At 35.1% G+C, this 19,177-nt stretch overlaps 2 long non-coding RNA genes across 2 annotated transcripts; both read left to right on the top strand.

Annotated features, from left to right (window-relative positions):
- Positions 1 to 5,045: 5,045 nt before the first annotated feature.
- LOC128014503 (uncharacterized) lies at positions 5,046 to 6,930 on the top strand. Its single transcript, XR_008183562.1, has 2 exons — positions 5,046 to 5,418; positions 5,916 to 6,930. It is a non-coding gene; the product is annotated as an uncharacterized LOC128014503 (long non-coding RNA).
- A 5,171-nt stretch (positions 6,931 to 12,101) lies between these two features.
- On the top strand, positions 12,102 to 13,265 carry LOC128014754 (uncharacterized). The gene is made up of 3 exons (XR_008183654.1): positions 12,102 to 12,267; positions 12,910 to 13,096; positions 13,175 to 13,265. It is a non-coding gene; the product is annotated as an uncharacterized LOC128014754 (long non-coding RNA).
- The last annotated feature ends 5,912 nt before the right edge of the window (positions 13,266 to 19,177 follow it).

Genomic DNA, 19,177 nt, shown 5'->3' with positions numbered 1-19,177 from the left:
CAAGGAAAGGTGAAAAAAAAAAACTAAATAAATGTGCATATGTGATCTCATAAATGTTAGCAAAAGATGTATTTTCACTATATAAGAGTTATGTCCAATATTTGCATATTAGGTTACAGAGACACAAAAAACAAAAAACAAAAAAACCTGCGGTAAGTTACTTTGGATAAAAAACATCTGTTAACTTAATAAATAGCATTACTAATAAAATGTGTGGCTTTTTAAATGGACCATGGGATGAAATGGATGGAGGGATGCATGGATAGATAGATATTCCAGTCAGCAACCCTGCTGATGAATTTGGTGATTAAAATCAACAACTCTCCTGCCTACAATATATTTGTGTATGATTGTCAGTGCCCAGGGAAAGAGAGGGAGATGGTGAAGGAGAAAGAGAGTGAAAGTGACATTCAGCCAAGTATGGTGACCCATACTCAGAATTTGTGCTCTGCATTTAACCCATCCGAAATGCACACACACAGAGCAGTGAACACACACACACTGTGAGCACACACCCGGAGCAGTGGGCAGCCATTTATGCTGCGGCGCCCGGGGAGCAGTTGGGGGTTCAATGTCTTGCTCAAGGGCACCTAAGTCATGGTATTGAAGGTGGAGAGAGAGCTGTTCATGCATTCCCCCCACCCACAATTCCGTCCGGCCCGAGACTAGAACCCACAACCCTTCGATTGGGAGTCCGACTCTCTAACCATTAGGCCACGACTTCCCCACACCAAGAGAAAGGGAAGAACCAGGTGAGGAAACAACAACAATAAATTGACATATAGTGAATAGTGGCAAGCAAAACAGTAACTACTGATAATCCTATACAAACTTATTGGCATTAAGTAGCCTATATTGCTTTTTTTTTTTGTAACATTATTTTACATCACTTTTTTTTATAATAAAGGAGGAGGAAAACAACAGGGAGAGTCCATAAGGGATGAGAGGGAACTGACTAGTGAAAGAAATGAAGAGACAGAGGGAGTGCAACATAGAGAGCACCAAGCCAAAGCAGCAGACAGAAGAGAGCTGTTCAGACTTAGGGGATAAGGACACTGCTCCTAAACAGTTAAAGCTGTCTCAATACCCTCATACTCAGTTTGGCACACAGAAAAGAGCCTTTCAAGAACAGTGTTCAAAAGTTTCAGATGGCTGGAATACTCAGCTAAACAAAATGCTGCTTTCTGCTTTCCTTGTAGGGTATTTGGCAAAAAAGTCAGAAAGGATGCACTTGTTAATGATGGAGTTAATAACTGCAAAAGGCACTTGGCAAGTTTCAAAAACATGAAACAATACAGTCACATAAGGACAGTGTGGTTTGTTGGAACAGCTAAAAAGCAAGCCTGTCAAAAGGGAAGGTTGTAGAGCAGATAGAAGCAAGCAAGTACCACTGAAATTAGTGAAAGAAGGCAGTACCTAGAGCGTTTTATGGCAGGAACCTGCTTCTTGGGGAGCAAGGCATAGCATTCAGAGGTCATGATGAAATGGATGAGAGTCACAACAAAGGCAATTTCCTAGAGTGCATGTCACTTTTGACCAAATTTGATCTCTTCCTGCAGAGATACACCGCCCCTTCAAACACCACGTACCTCTCATCTGATGAGATGATAGAGTGCTGTTCACAAGAAATAACAGAAAATATCATCAGTGAGATAAAGGGAGCAAATATGTATGCCATTATGGCTGATGAGGCCAGGGATGGAAAGACTCTGTGTTAGATATGTGTCTGTTGAGGATGCCGTCAAAGAAAGATTCCTAGCCCTTACAGAGGGGTCACAGTTTGATGCTACTTCAATAACAGCTGCAATTGAAGATCAGTTGGTAAAGAAGGGATTTGATCAGGTGAAATGTGTGGCACAGACCTGAGATGGGCCCGCTGTCATGAGTGGGGATGTTGGGGGTGTACAAGGGGTGTCTAGTATCGCCCCTGCTATAAACCATATATAATCACATGTACAGTAAAACATGTGAGAACACAGAAGCTACCCTAAAAACATTGTTTAACCGTGATATAATGCAAATAGTGATAGAAGCTCTTTACACCAGAGAAATATCCTGACTGCAAGTAAAAATAGATTATATTTAAACTCTGTAAAAAATAGCAGCATTTTCTTTGCAAAGAGTAAATGGTAGTTAGATGCTGTATATAGCTTATTGCAAATTGTGGCAGATATTTGCACCTCATTATTGTAGTAAAACTGTATGCTATAATAACATACTGAGCGTAAATTACCAATTTTGTTACAATTATTAATGAATGCTTTTCGTACAGGCGAGCAGTTGATTGTGACTGTTTATATTTGTGTTATGAACTATTTTACTATTTTAACTATTTTTTTTTATTTCAGTAATAATTCCAAATTATCAAAATAAAATATATAAAATAATGATTTCTATTTTAATATCCTTTAAAATATGTGAAAATGATGTGCAGCTGTATTTTCAGCATCATTCCTCCAGTCTTCAGTGTCACATGATCTTCAGAAATCAGAATAATATGATTATTTATTATTAGAACTATTAATAGTTGTGCTACCAAATATTATTTTGGAATCTGCTATACTTTTTTCAGGATTCTTCGATTTATATATTTTTTTAAAGAACACAGTTTATTCCAAATATAAATCTCTTCTAACAATATTAATCTTTGATTTCACTTCTTATCAATTTAACACATACTCAATAAAAGATTCTAAAATCTAATAAAGAATACAATTTCTTATTAAAAAAAAAGAAAGGATAAAAATGTACAGAGTCGCGAACATGCTCCGAGGTGCCGATCTGAATCAACCGAGTGGCGAACATGCTCCGAAGTGCCGATCTGAATAAACCTATCAACCTAGTCGCAAACATGCTCCGAATTGCCGATCTGAATCAACTGAGTCGCGAACAGGCTCCGAAGTGCCACTCCGAAGTGCCAATCTGAATCAACCGAGTCGCGAACATGCTCCGAAGTGCCGATCTGAATCAACCGAGTCGCGAACAGGCTCCGAAGTGCCGATCTGAATCAACCGAGTCGCGAACATGCTCCGAAGTGCCGATCTGAATCAACCGAGTCGCGAACATGCTCCGAAGTGCCGATCTGAATCAACCGAGTCGCGAACAGTCTCCGAAGTGCCGATCTGAATCAACTATGTAAAAAAACAGAAAACCGTTCTTACCAAATTCATTCAACACGTTATTAATCATAATTAGTTTTTAAACACTGACAGCAACTCTCAGAGCTGATTTCAAAGTTACTGCGTTTATAAAACATCTCTGTGAAAGACTCAGATCACGTATCTAAAAATAAATCGCTATAGTAAAAGAGAAATAATAAGAGGAGTGAAGTTTCCTACCGTTCTGCTGTGTTTGGTCCTCAGCGCGTCTGACACTCCGCGGCGCGTCTCCGCCCCTCACACGTGCGTTTACAGCGCTAAATTAATAATCTTTGCTAATTATTATACATTTACGTCATTGTCAGCTTCAGGTACTTCATTTATTATTGTTCAATGAACTGTTTGAAACAAAAAAAAGGTTGTATTTCAGTAATAATTCAAAATTATCAAAATACAATATATAAAATAATGATTTCTATTTTAATATCCTTTAAAATATGTGAAAATGATGTGCAGCTGTATTTTCAGCATTATTCCTCCAGTCTTCAGTGTCACATGATCTTTAGAAATCATGAAAATATGATTATTTATTATTAGAACTATTAATAGTTGTGCTACCAAATATTTGGAATCTGCTATACTTTTTTCAGGATTCTTCGATTTATAATTTTTTTAAAGAACAGCGTTTATTCCAAATATAACTCTCTTCTAACAATATTTATCTTTGATATCACTTCTTATCAATTTAACACATCCTGAATAAAAGATTCTAAAATATAATAAAGAATAGAATTTCTTATAAAAAAAGAAAGGATAAATTTACAAAGTCGAGAACATGCTCCGAAGTGTCGATCTGAATCAACCGAGTCGCGAAAATGCTCCGAAGTCCAGATCTGAATCACCCGAGTCGCGAACATGCTCCAAAGTGTCGATCTAAATCAACTGAGTCGCGAACAGGCTCCGAAGTGCCGATCTGAATCAACCGAGTCGCGAACATGCTCCGAAGTGCCGATCTGAATCAACCGATCAACCGAGTCGCAAACATGCTCCGAAGTGCCGATCTGAATCAACCGCGTCGCGAACATGCTCCAAAGTGCCGGTCTGAATCAACCGATCAACCGAGTCGCAAACATGCTCCGAAGTGCCGATCTGAATCAAATATTATTTTGGAATCTACAATACTTTTTTCAGGATTCTTCCATGTATAATTTTTTAAAGAACAGCGTTTATTCCAAATATAAATCTCTTCTAATAATATTAATCTTTGATTTAACTTCTTATCAATTTAACACATCCTGAATAAAAGATTCTAAAATCTAATAAAGAATACAATTTCTTATAAAAAAAGAAAGGATAAAGATTTACCGAGTTGCGAATATGCTCCGAATTGCCGATCTGAATCAACCGAGGTGGAACCCAGCAAACATTGGTCCAACGGCGACGTCGTGTGGCCGGCCAAAAATAGTCGCGGTAAGACGGCATAAATCGGTAGAAATATGTAACACAGAACATTTCCTAAAAATGCATTCAGATATGTTTGTACACGTTTATAGTTCTATGGGGTTTCATGTATAATTGTTTCTTTGACTTTTAGATACGTGTAGTTCAAAATTTACCCACGTTGTGAATCGGTTGTGAGAGGACGTCACCTAGTGACGTCATTTACACGTGCGTTACACGTCCATCATGACCCTATGTGAAATCCTTGTGGAATATGCAAAAGCTGTGCTTACACCTTGATTAATACTGCAATATTTAATTAAAGTGCACCAAGTAGTTTTTAAGAGGTTTTAAAGAGGTTGTGAATAGACGTCCACTGACGTCTTTTACACGTCTCGTCATGGTTTGTGAAAAAATGTCCAAGCAAGACTAGCAGGAAAAAAAATATATATATACAAAGTAAATATATTCACTTTATCTTGTTTAAAAAAATTATAATCACAAAGAGCCCAGTGTAGTTAAGTGATTGCAAAGCAATGCTGCAATTTAGTCATTATTTCAACCTGTTTTATGTATTTGTTGTTATTATTTTTATTGAATCTATGCATACACATGTAAAACAGATATATACCCGGTCACAATTTCGGTCTGAGTTGGATGTAATTGCCAAAACGGTGCTGCCAAGATGTAGACACAAAACATACTGATATATTTCGTGATATTACAAAATCCCGCGATAGATAGATTTATCTCGCGAGATCTCGCTTTCTTCCGGAAGTTCCGGTACATCAAGCAGGCAACCACCACGAGGAGGTGAGGACTCGAAGAGGACTCTTGGAGGGAGATTTGTCGATATAAATTACATAAAATCTACTGTGGGGTAAGTACATTTTGTATTATTTGATTAACGTGCTTGAGTTTTACTTGTTTGACACGAAGGAACCGAGAGAAATGATGCCCACGTTGTCAACTGAAATTCACTGAGTATGGCTAAAATTAGCTAACGTTAGAAGGCTAAAAGTTACTTATATTGATGTAATTTTTATTGGTACGCTTTAATTAATTATTCAGGGGACATCACAGCTCTCCTGTCTTATCAGAAATGTCCTGTTCACTTTCTCACAGTTACACTGTGAGTGTTTCTCAAGGGCATCACATTAAAGCATTACACCTTTTGTACAATACAAATAAAATCTAATTCTTGTTGATTACCTTTTTTTCCTAATGTTTCATTCACGGTTCATTCATCTTGGTCCAAGGTTTTTTTTTTTTTTTTTAGCGGTAGACCATAAAGATATTTTTAAATTAAGTGCATGTCATTTATCTCAAATGTTTTATTTTATTTATTTTAAAAAGAAATGTATTCTCTTGCCTCAGATGCTGTGAAGAGGTGGAGACTCTGAATGGGATGCAGCAATGACAGAACACCTGAAGCTTGCTCCGGGAAGAGATGGGGGTGGAGGTTACAAGAAATGAGCCAAACTACTGTAATGTGTTTAACGGATTAGTTCATACAAAAATGAAAATAGTCATAATTTTCTCACCCTCATGTTACGATCATAATAATTTTTCCTACAGTGGCAGTTAATGGATTGTGAGACCTGCTTGGTTACAAACATTTTTCCAAATATCTTTGTGTTTATAAGACAACTGTGTAAGTCAATGACAAGATTAATGAAGAATTGATAAAAAGAAACCATCTTTTAACATTCTAGTAGAAAACATTCTCAGAAATGAAATTTTAATTAATGTTGGTTCTATACCGTTAAAAATCATTTACACCACTTTGATTTCATAAATAGCAATGATTTCAAACATATTTTATGAAGAGGGTCTTATGTTTTATGATTTTCTTGTCACATGACAACAATGGCTCCTGCAAGGTGTTTATGCCACGTTCAAATATTAATAATATTCTTAATATTATATGATTAAAGTATTTTAAAATAAATACAATTAATATTGATTTATATTATATATTAAAAACATTAATAAACCAACACTGCAAATATAAATTTTTAACAATAATAATGCACTTTAAGATTGAGTATTTCAGCACTTTTTATTCAGTGATGGCCCTCATTAAATCATATTTCTGATGAAAAAAATGGTAGACCTGTAAACTTATTTCAGAAATCCAAAATGGATACAAAGATAACATTGAAAAACAAATTTTTAAATATATTATCATCTTTAAGATTCTTATTTGTCATTGTCCCAGTAAAGCAAACATGAAAACAATAGAACACAGAAAGGTATACAGGTTTGAAACATGAGGGTGAGTAAATGAAAGAATTTTCCCTTTATGTAATTCAGTATTTTGTAATTAGTATTTTAGTTTGGTTAACAGATGCTAAACTGTTCAAAAACAATAAAGTGTGCTAAATAAGAACATGCTTCTTTTTTGCATATGTCCACAAATAATGTGTTATTGTTAGTGATGTACACGTGATTAAGATGTTTTATGAACGTTCATGTCTGACTGGACCAATCTTGAACTTTTGTCAAGATGTTTTAAACCTCAAGACATAATTGATTGCCTTTCACGATGTGACACAGTGGGTGTGTGATTATTTTATATGCAGGCTTATATATACATACACTTAAACTATGCAGCAACGCATTTAAAAATCCAGAAGACAACGACGTCCAGAAGACGACACATTTAGACGTCCAGGGACGTGCAGAAAAGACGTGCAGTTCACGTCTAGAAGACGTCAAAGACGTCGGTTCAACTTTCATTTTGGAACTATTTTTCAACCATGACGGGACGTCTCGGATGGACGTCTTTTCAACGGTCAAAAGACGTCCAAATGTTTGCTGGGAACAGGCTCCGAATTGCCGATCTGAATCAACCGAGTCGCGAACAGGCTCTGAAGTCCCGATCTGAAAACTTTACCAAAAAATGTAAAAAATAACTATATTTCTCTATTAAATCTACAACTCTATGAAAGACTCAGATCACGTATCTAAAAATAAATCGCTATAGTAAAATAGAAATAATAAGAGGAGTGAAGTTTCCTTCCGTTCTGCTGTGTTTGGTCCACACGCGTGTCTCCGCCCCTCACACGCGCATTTACAGCGCTAAATTAATCATCTTTGCTAATTATTATACATTTACATCATTGTCAGCTTCAGGTACTTCATTTATTATTGATCAATGAACTGTTTGAAACAAAAAAAGGTTGTATTTCAGTAATAATTCAAAATTATCAAAATAAAATATATAAAATAATGGTTTCTATTTTAATAGCCTTTAAAATAGAATTTATTTCTGTGATATGCAGCTGTATTTTCAGCATCATTCCTCCAGTCTTCAGTGTCACATGATCTTTAGAAATCATGAAAATATGATGATTTATTCTTAGAACTATTAATAGTTGTACTACCAAATATTATTTTGGAATCTGCGTTACTTTTGTAAGGATTCTTCGATGTATATATATTATTTTTAAGAACAGCGTTTATTTAAAATTATTAAAAATTTACTGACCCCAAACTATTGAACTATAGTGAATATTGTTAGGAAATATATTTTAAATAAATGCCCTTCTTTTTAACTGTTTATTCATCAAATAATCCTGAAAAAAGTATCACAGATTCCCAAATAATATTTATCAGCAAAACTGTTGATAATTCTAATAATAAATCATTGTATTATTCTGATTTCTGAAGATCATGTGACACTGAAGACTGAAGGAATGATGCTAAAAATATAGCTGCACACCACATGAATAAATTACACTTTCATGTATATTAAAATAGAAAAAATGTTAATAATATTACACAATATTACATGTTTTCCAGTATTTTTGATCAAATAAATGCTGTCTTGTTGAGTAAAATAAATTCCTGTAAAAAACATTAAAAATCATTCTGATCCCAAACTCTGACCGGTAGTGTGTGTGTGTGTATAAGCTCACTAACACACTAGGCAAGGCAAGTTTATTTATATAGCACATTTCATGCACAATGGTAATTCAAAATGCTTTACATAAAAGAAAGTAAAATAATCATAAATAAAAATTATTACAAAAATAAGACAAGCAATTTTAAAACTTTTAAAATGATTTTAAAAAAAATCAACAGAGTAGCGAACATGCTCCGAAGTGCAGATCTGAATAAAATATTATTTTGGAATCGATACTTTTTTCAGGATTCTTCGATGTATAACTTTTTAAAGAACAGCGTTTATTCCAAATATAAATCTCTTCTAATAATATAAATCTTTGATTTCACTTCTTATCAATTTAACACATCCTGAATAAAAGATTCTAAAATCTAATAAAGAATACAATTTCTTATAAAAAAAGAAAAGGATAAAGATTTACCGAGTCGCGAACATGCTCCGAATTGCCGATCTGAATCAACCGAGTCGCGAACAGGCTCCGAGGTCCCGAGCTGAAAACTTTACCAAAGAATGTAAAAAATAACTCTATTTCTCTATTAAATCTACATCTATATGAAAGACTCAGATCACGTATCTAAAAATAAATCGCTATAGTAAAAGAGAAATAATGAGAGGAGTGAAGTTTCCTACCGTTCTGCTGTGTTTGGTCCTCGCATCGCGTCTCCTGCCAGCACACGCGCATTTACAGCGCTAAATTAATCATCTTTGCTAATTATTATACATTTACATCATTGTCAGCTTCAGGTACTTCATTTATTATTGTTCAATGAACTGTTTGAAACAAAAAAAGGTTGTATTTCAGTAATAATTCAAAATTATCAAAATAAAATATATAAAATAATGGTTTCTATTGTAATATCCTTTAAAATATAATTTATTTCTGTGATGTGCAGCTGTATTTTCAGCATCATTCCTCCAGTCTTCAGTGTCACATGATCTTTAGAAATCATGAAAATATGATGATCTATTCTTAGAACTATTAATATTTGTGCTACCAAATATTATTTTGGAATCTGCGATACTTTTTACAGGATTCTTCGATGCATAATTTTTTTAAGAACAGCTTTTATTTAAAATTATTTAAAATTTACTGACCCCAAACTATTGAACTATAGTGAATATTGTTTGGAAATATTAATATTTTAAATAAATGCCCTTCTTTTTAACTTTTTATTCATCAAATAATCCTGAAAAAAGTATCACAGATTCCAAAATAATATTTATCAGCAAAACTGTTGATAATTCTAATAATAAATCATTATATTATTCCGATTTCTGAAGATCATGTGACACTGAAGACTGGAGGAATGATGCTGAAAATATAGCTGCACATCACATGAATAAATTACACTTTCATGTATATTAAAATAGAAAAAATTTAATAATATTTCACAATATTACATGTTTTCCAGTATTTTTGATCAAATAAATGCTGTCTTGATGAGTAAAATAAATTCCTGTAAAAAACAATAAAAATCATTCTGATCCCAAACGCTGACTGGTAGTGTGTGTGTGTGTGTGTGTGTGTGTGTGCGTATGTGTGTGTGTGTATGAGCCCACTAACATACTAGGCCAAGCAAGTTTATTTATATAGCACATTTCATGCAAAATGGTAATTCAGAGTGTTTTACATAAAAGAAAGTAAAATAATCATAAAGAAAAATTATAACAAAAATGAAACAAGCAATTTTAAAACTTTTAAAATGATTAAAAAATCAACAGAGTAGTGAACATGCTCCGAAGTGCCGATCTGAATCAACCGAGTCGCGAACATGCTCCGAAGTGCAGATCTGAATCAACCGATCAACCGATTCGCGAACATGCTCCGAAGTGCCGATCTGAATCAACCGAGTTGCGAACATGCTCCGAACCCAGACAGCAAGCCAACATTGAATAAACATTGTTTTTCCATCTGAATCATCATTATGGTTGATATTGAAATTTCGATGCAAAATAAATGTTGAATCACCATTACCATATCGATGAAAACCTGATGTTATTAATGTTGATGGCAACAATATTGGAACAACATTGATCTATAGTTATCTTTATGATTGATTAAGCATTGATATTTGGTTACCGCGGGTGATCCCTGAATGTGTTGAAAAATAATTGATTTATAGTGGACAGAGAAACGATGCGGTTGTTGAAAAGTCATCGAAATATAGTTAACCGGGAAATATGATTGAAAATGCATGGAAATATAGTTGACCGGGAAATATGATTGAAAATGCATCGAAATATAGTTGACCGGGAAATATGATTGAAAATCCATCGATTTTTGGTTGACCGGGAGATCAACGGGTGGTATACCCAACGTACTGCACCGGACACAGCTCATTTCTGGACCCTTGGCACAAGCGTACAGGTAAGCTTGCTTAATTTTCTATAGGAACCCAGACAGCACAGGCACGCGGTGTGTTTTTATACAGTCTGTGGGCAGCTGAAGAGACTGGCTCATTTTCAAATAATGTTACCGTTAACTTGTTTAGACAACGGTCACGGTAAATTAATGTTAAAGCCTTGCGTTTCCAGCAGTTTCTCGGAGGGAAAATGTAAAAGCGGTTTATTAAAGAGAAGTCCTGACTGCTTTATCGTCGTGTTTTTCACTCTTTTACAGGCTGCCAGAAAGAATCCGTCTCTATAGTGGGTGATTATTGAATGAGGCCGTACATTATAAATGTAATGTTTTAACTCGAGATGTTTGTTTGTGTGAATGCTGTGTGTGCGGTGAGTTCTGCGCGAGCGGGGAGCAGAGTTGCCATGGAAACGGGGCGTCAACACAAAAACCGTTACTGGCAAGCAGTAATCTCCGTCTCTCGCTGCGGTTTACACTGTTTTAGGTAAGTTTAGTCGCTAAAATCATACAAATATGATATACAAATGTTCCTGACACGTTTCTTACTTGTTATTGACATATTTCAATTAAATTTATTTTATAGAAATGGTTTAGTGTCTTCGGAAAAAGTCCGTTAGCGTCTTAGCAGTTTTCAGGTAGGCTAACTTTGAGCTCTTGTTGATGAAACTCTGGGCTTTTCATCAAATCTTTGTGTGTGTAAAAGATATTTTGATGGCTCTGAATGTTTTGCTGTTGATTTGTCAGTGTATTTTTTTTGGAAAAGGCTGATTTACTGAATCGATGACGTCAGTTACACTGAGAGTGTAACGTTAATCGGCTGAAAACAAGTTCACATGAGTTTTGATATTTCACGATAAACAGATATTAATACAAATTGTTCTGGGATTTCAGGATGACAGAAAGAAACTCTACAGAACAAAGTGAAACTCCAAGAAAATTGAAAAGAAAATTGGTGAAATATATTCTGAAAAAGGCATATTAATCTATTTCATGAGCTTCTTCAGTTCACCTGTATTTCTAAATCAGTATCTCACTTCAAAAATGTTGCTGACGGGAGATACTGACTTAGAAATACAGGTGAACTCAAAAAGCTCATGAAATACTCATGAAAGAAGCTCATGAAATACATTAATATGCCTTTTTCACAATATATTTCACCAATTTTAAGAAGTTCCTAACATCAAAACGTAAGTCACACTCAACCTAAAATTAAAAATATAGATTCCGTTATTTTAAGTTTATATTGTTAGTAGTAGAATTTGTATATTACATATGTTATTATTGTTGTTATATATATTATTCTGTCTTTTATCTGCATTTTACCTCTGCTTTATCTTGTTTCCTTCTAATGAACCTGGAACTGCAGAGTAAATATTGTTGTCTCTGTGTCAGATGGCTTGTTTTGTTCCTGGACTCTTCAGTGATGATGAGCAGAGTCTGAGTGAACCTGCTGTCAGACAGTGAGTACCCTGAGTACCCTGGGGTTTCAGTCAGGGCCTTCAGTAAACAACTGAATCAAACAAAATCCTTAAGGGTTAATAGTTACTAGTTAATATATTATTAATCACTTATAAATCATTGAAATGTCAACATTGTACTATTATCTCAAACATTATAAATAATTTACAAAGCTTTCTGCACCCCTAATCTAAAGTGTAAACTACTCATCAGTTGTACTCATCGGCTTTCATTTGCTTGTGGATGTTTGCATCGCAAGTGATACAGCATTGTACTTGCACAACTATTTTACTTCATTTTAATACCGCACAACATATTTTGCAAGTAACTTCATTGCCCTTTGTCGAAATTGGTCTTTTCGCTCACTTCATTTGGCTTGCTCAGCTAAATATGTCTGTAGGCGTGTGGTTGCATGTTATTTTCAAAGAAAAGTAAAACAAACCCTGCAGTGTTTTTGTGCACCCCGTTTTTCAAAAACAACGGGGAATTTCACCCCGAAGGAAGCTGATTGAGTCGTTTCTAGTCACATGACCTGGTGTGCTTGCTTTTTTTTCTTGGTGGAAGCTGTGCATTTGTTTAGCTAACAAATATTAAAAATGTATTCAAAATGGTGTACAATTGTTTAATTATGTCATCCTGGTTAGGGTTGGGCCGATAGACGATTCCATCGTCCATCGCCGATGGCTGATAGACATCACGATGCTGCGCCGGCAAACAGCGTCATGAGCTCCAGTATCTCGCGCGTGCATCCGTTGTCATGCAACAGAGAAGTTGCGTCTATGGACAGTTGTGAACGCGCTGACAGCTGGTTGCCCAGGCTTTGGATTAAAGGTAATACTGTTGTAAGTAGTGTTAATTTTCTTGTACAGACCAATAATTTCTCTTCATTAGATCTCAATGTGTCACCAGGAGCCACCGGTATTTGGTCCTGTTGTTTTTTTCTCAAAAACCAGCAGCCGCTGACTTGCATTTAAGAATCACCAAGGGCAACGGTTTCACCTAAAAACCTTTACTGTTCTACTGAAAAAACCTTGGATGACCTGAGGGTGAGTAAATTAACAGCAAATTTTCATTTAGGGGTGAACCATCCCTTTAAATGCAGAGTAAATTTCCCTACATGCTCAGTAAAAGTAATCAGCCAATACACTGGTGACGGGAATGACGATGCCCAAAGCAGCAGAACTGTACAAATGCTGGACATCTACACACCGCACCACAGTATTATCAACTAGAGATTGACCAATAGTGGATTTTACCGATACTGATAGCTAGGTTGGACCACACTGGCCAATGTACCAAATTTGTCAACCAATAGTTTTTAAAATGGATACTGAATGAAAACTAAAATAGAGCTTTACTATTAAAAAAAAATCTGTAAAAGTACTGAACCATACTTTGTAAATGAATAAAAATGTAATATTAATATTAATTATTATATTGATCATTAAAGTTATTTCAATTTAATTTAAACAGTCATGCTTAAAAGGTTAGTTCACCCAGATAGCAAAATTATGTAATTAATAACTCACCCTAATGCTGTTCCAAACATGTAAGGCCTCCGTTTATCTTCAGAGCACAGTTTAAGATATTTTAGATTTAGTCAGAGAGCTCTCAGTCCCTCCATTGAAGCTGTGTGTACGGTCTACTGTCCATGTCCAGAAAGGTAAGAAACACATCATCAAAGTAGTCCATGTGACATCAGAGGGTCAGTTAGAATATTTTGAAGCATCGAAAATACATTTTGATCCAAAAATAGCAAAAACTACGACTTTATTCAGCATTGTCTTCTCTTCCGTGTCTGTTGTGAGAGAGTTCAAAACAAAGCAGTCTGGATATCCGGTTCGCGAACGAATCATTCAGTTCACCAAATCGAACTGAATCGTTTTAAACGGTTCACATCTCCAATACGCGTTAATCCACAAATGACTTAAACTGTTAACTTTTTTAATGTGGCTGACCCTCCCTCTGAGTTCAAACAAACCAATATCCCGGAGTAATTCATTTACTCAAACAGTACATTGACTGAACTGCTGTGAAGAGAGACCTGAAGATGAACACTGAGCCGAGACAGATAAGAAGAATCGAGGAGCTACTGCGCATGTGTGATTCAGCGTGAAGCAGACTGACACACAGAGTGCCTGAACCGAACTGATTCTTTTGGTGATTGATTCTGAACTGATTTTGTGCTAGTGTTATGAGCGCAGGTAAACTGAAGGCCATTACGTCGAGGGCAAAAGAACCTGTGAATCATTTTCTTCAACCGGTTTATTGAATTGAACTGTCCGAAAGAACTACTGGTGATCCGAAAACTGATGCAACCGGTTCTTCACTCGTGAACGAGTCAGTCTATTGTTCATTATCTGGCTCGGCTCTGTGTTCATCTTCAGTTCTCTCTTCACAGCAGTTCAGTCAGTGTACTGTTTGAGTTGGTTAACCGACACAGTGCTGCATTCACTGAAATTGATTTTCATTTTACCAATATGTCAAAATCTGCCAAAAGTACTTCGTGGTTGTCTTCTATGTTATAAAGTTAGCCAAAACTCCGAGTCTTCCAGTCTTCATAATAGAAACATCTTGCGCACGAGCGGGGAAGTCCAGTTAATGGGGCGTAATTCATTAGCTTTAATGAGAATTTTATATTTTATAGGCCTACATTAAAGTGTATTTTGTTTCTTATATTTTACATTTATTTCTTGAATGCTACTATAACATCAACTGTAGCTGAAAAGAATAAACCACTGTATATTTAATTTGTACATTATGTTGTTTATATACTTTGTTTTTATATTTTTAAAAACAGATTGTTTACCGGAGTACATATGTATAAAGTACGGTCACACTGTATGATTGTGAATTTTAATTGCTGTTTTTAACAGAGATTTTTGTCTTTTCTATTCTTTTACAGATCACTATTGCACACCAAGTAAGCAAAACAACATTTTTGATTTCATTTTATTTTATTTCTGCAAACAACTTACATCACTTGCAATTGGTTTTCCAGCCCAAAACCTTGTCAAAAACTGAATGCAATGGTTTTTGTCTATAATTATTTTGTCAAAATATCTTTTGTCTGTGGTAACTCTAATCTACATTAACTATTTAATTAGTATCCAGTTATTTATATTAAATTTGTGGTGTTAACAACTACTTCTGAACTAATAAAATAATAAACATAAATTTTCAATTGGCCTCATACATTTTCCTTATGAAAGAGGTCACTGCAAGCTAATCCTTTTTGCCTCCCTTTAATTCGAATACATCAATGAACAGGCAGTTTTGAAAAGTGCTTTGAATATAGGGGAAATATGATCTAGCCTACAACACTACTGCACTACTGAATTAGTTCAAGTATATGTTCTGTTTAACTTAAATGCTATATTTTTTTTGCATTGTGATTTTATCTTCTGTTTTAGATGCTCTTATTCAGCAGATGGGGACAGCTACCATCACCCAATTTTCACCCAAAAGTGGCTGCGCTATGCGCCAGACCGGGGCAGGAGGGACTGGACGACAACTTATGCAGGCATCAGATGACAATGAAGTGTAAATAAAGAGTAGAGAGGCTAATAAACATTCATTTGATTTTAAATTGTGTGGTGTGTTCTGTGTTTTATTCAAGATTTAAAACGTTCCATAAATTTGTAACATCCTGGCTGTAGATAAAGCAGGCTATTTAATTTATGGCATTGCATTTAAAATTAACATTTAAAAACGATTGAAATTCCATTGAAATCAAGTTGATCCTTAGTTCAGTTGAAATTTCAACATTGTTTCAATATTCCTGATAATTGAAATACCATTGAAATTCCGTTGATCTATGGACAGAATTTCAACATTGTTTCAATATTAAATCAGGGTGCAAAATGATGTTGAATCAACATCAGAGTTCGATGTTGATTCAATGACTTAACGTTGACAACGGAATGTTGATTCAGCGTAGTTTCAATGACTGTTTGCTATCTGGGAAGTGCCGATCTGAATCAACCGAACAACCGAGTTGCGAATATGCTCCGAATTGCCGATCTGAATCAACCGAGGTGGAACAGGCTCCGAAGTGCCGATCTGAATAAACCTATCAACCTAGTCGCAAACATGCTCCGAATTGCCGATCTGAATCAACCGAGTCGCGAACAGTCTCCGAGGTCCCGAGCTGAAAACTTTACCAAAGAATGTAAAAAATAACTCTATTTCTCTATTAAATCTACATCTATATGAAAGACTCAGATCACGTATCTAAAAATAAATCGCTATAGTAAAAGAGAAATAATGAGAGGAGTGAAGTTTCCTACCGTTCTGCTGTGTTTGGTCCTCGCAGCGCGTCTCCTGCCAGCACACGCGCGTTTACAGCGCTAAATTAATCATCTTTGCTAATTATTATACATTTACATCATTGTCAGCTTCAGGTACTTCATTTATTATTGTTCAATGAACTGTTTGAAACAAAAAAAGGTTGTATTTCAGTAATAATTCAAAATTATCAAAATAAAATATATAAAATAATGGTTTCTATTTTAATATCCTTTAAAATATAATTTATTTCTGTGATGTGCAACTGTATTTTCAGCATCATTCCTCCAGTCTTCAGTGTCACATGATCTTTAGAAATCATGAAAATATGATGATTTATTCTTAGAACTATTAATATTTGTGCTACCAAATATTATTTTGGAATCTGCGATACTTTTTACAGGATTCTTCGATGCATAATTTTTTTAAGAACAGCTTTTATTTAAAATTATTTAAAATTTACTGACCCCAAACTATTGAACTATAGTGAATATTGTTTGGAAATATTAATATTTTAAATAAATGCCCTTCTTTTTAACTTTTTATTCATCAAAGAATCCTGAAAAAAGTATCACAGATTCCAAAATAATATTTATCAGCAAAACTGTTGATAATTCTAATAATAAATCATTATATTATTCCGATTTCTGAAGATCATGTGACACTGAAGACTGGAGGAATGATGCTGAAAATATAGCTGCACATCACATGAATAAATTCAATCAATCAATCAATCACCTTTATTTATATAGTGCTTTAAACAAAATACATTGCGCCAAAGCACTGAACAACATTCATTTGGAAAACAGTGTCTCAATAATGCAAAATGATAGTTAAAGGCAGTTCATCATTGAATTCAGTTATGTCATCTCTGTTCAGTTGAAATAGTGTCTGTTTTAATTTGCAATCAAGTCAATGATATCGCTGTAGATGAAGTGACCCCAACTAAGCAAGCCAGAGGCGACAGCGGCAAGGAACCGAAACTCCATCGGTGACAGAATGGAGAAAAAAACCTTGGGAGAAACCAGGCTCAGTTGGGGGGCCAGTTCTCCTCTGACCAGACGGAACCAGTAGTTCAATTCCAGGCTGCAGCAAAGTCAGATTGTGCAGAAGAATCAAATTACACTTTCATGTATATTAAAATAGAAAAAATTTAATAATATTTCACAATATTACATGTTTTCCAGTATTTTTGATCAAATAAATGCTGTCTTGATGAGTAAAATAAATTCCTGTAAAAAACAATAAAAATCATTCTGATCCCAAACGCTGACTGGTAGTGTGTGTGTGTGTGTGTGTGTGTGTGTGTGTGTGTGTGTGTGTGTGTATGAGCCCACTAACATACTAGGCCAAGCAAGTTTATTTATATAGCACATTTCATGCAAAATGGTAATTCAGAGTGTTTTACATAAAAGAAAGTAAAATAATCATAAAGAAAAATTAAAACAAAAATAAAACAAGCAATTTTAAAACTTTTAAAATGATAAAAAAATCAACAGAGTAGCGAACATGCTCCGAAGTGCCGATCTGAATCAACCGAGTCGCGAACATGCTCCGAAGTGCAGATCTGAATCAACCGATCAACCGATTCGCGAACATGCTCCGAAGTGCCGATCTGAATCAACCGATCAACCGAGTCGCGAACATGCTCCGAAGTGCCGATCTGAATCAACCGATCAACCGAGTCGCGAATATGCTCCGAATTGCCGATCTGAATCAACCGAGGTGGAACAGGCTCCGAAGTGCCGATCTGAATAAACCTATCAACCTAGTCGCAAACATGCTCCGAATTGCCGATCTGAATCAACTGAGTCGCGAAAAGGCTCCGAAGTCCCGATTTGAAAACTTTACCAAAGAATGTAAAAAATAACTATATTTCTCTATTAAATCTACAACTCTATGAAAGACTCAGATCACGTATCTAAAAATAAATCGCTATAGTAAAAGAGAAATAATGAGAGGAGTGAAGTTTCCTACCATTCTGCTGTGTTTGGTCCTCACGCGTGTCCCAAACTCTGACCGGTAGTGTGTGTGTGTGTGTGTGTGGGTGGGTGCGTGTGTGTGTGTGTGTGTGTAAGCTCACTAACACACTAGGCAAGGCAAGTTTATTTATATAGCACATTTCATGCACAATGGTAATTCAAAGTGCTTTACATAAAAGAAAGTAAAATAATCATAAAGAAAAATTATTACAAAAATAAAACAAGCAATTTTAAAACTTTTAAAATGATTTTAAAAAAATCAACAGAGTAACGAACATGCTCCGAAGTGCCAATCTGAATCAACCGAGTCGCGAACATGCTCCTAAGTGCCGATCTGAATAAAATATTATTTTGGAATCTGCGATACTTTTTTCAGGATTCTTCGATGTATAACTTTTTAAAGAACAGCGTTTATTCCAAATATAAATCTCTTCTAATAATATAAATCTTTGATTTCACTTCTTATCAATTTAACACATCCTGAATAAAAGATTCTAAAATCTAATAAAGAATACAATTTCTTATCAAAAAAGAAAGGATAAAGATTTACCGAGTCGCGAACATGCTCCGAATTGCAGATGTGAATCAACCGAGTCGCGAACAGGCTCCGAAGTGCCGATCTAAATCAACCGAGTCGCGAACA

Source organism: Carassius gibelio, chromosome B25, assembly GCF_023724105.1.
Source record: "Carassius gibelio isolate Cgi1373 ecotype wild population from Czech Republic chromosome B25, carGib1.2-hapl.c, whole genome shotgun sequence".
Lineage (NCBI taxonomy): Eukaryota > Metazoa > Chordata > Actinopteri > Cypriniformes > Cyprinidae > Carassius > Carassius gibelio.
The sequence above is the reverse complement of the archived record's forward strand: the minus strand, read 5'-3'. Positions and strand labels throughout refer to the sequence as shown.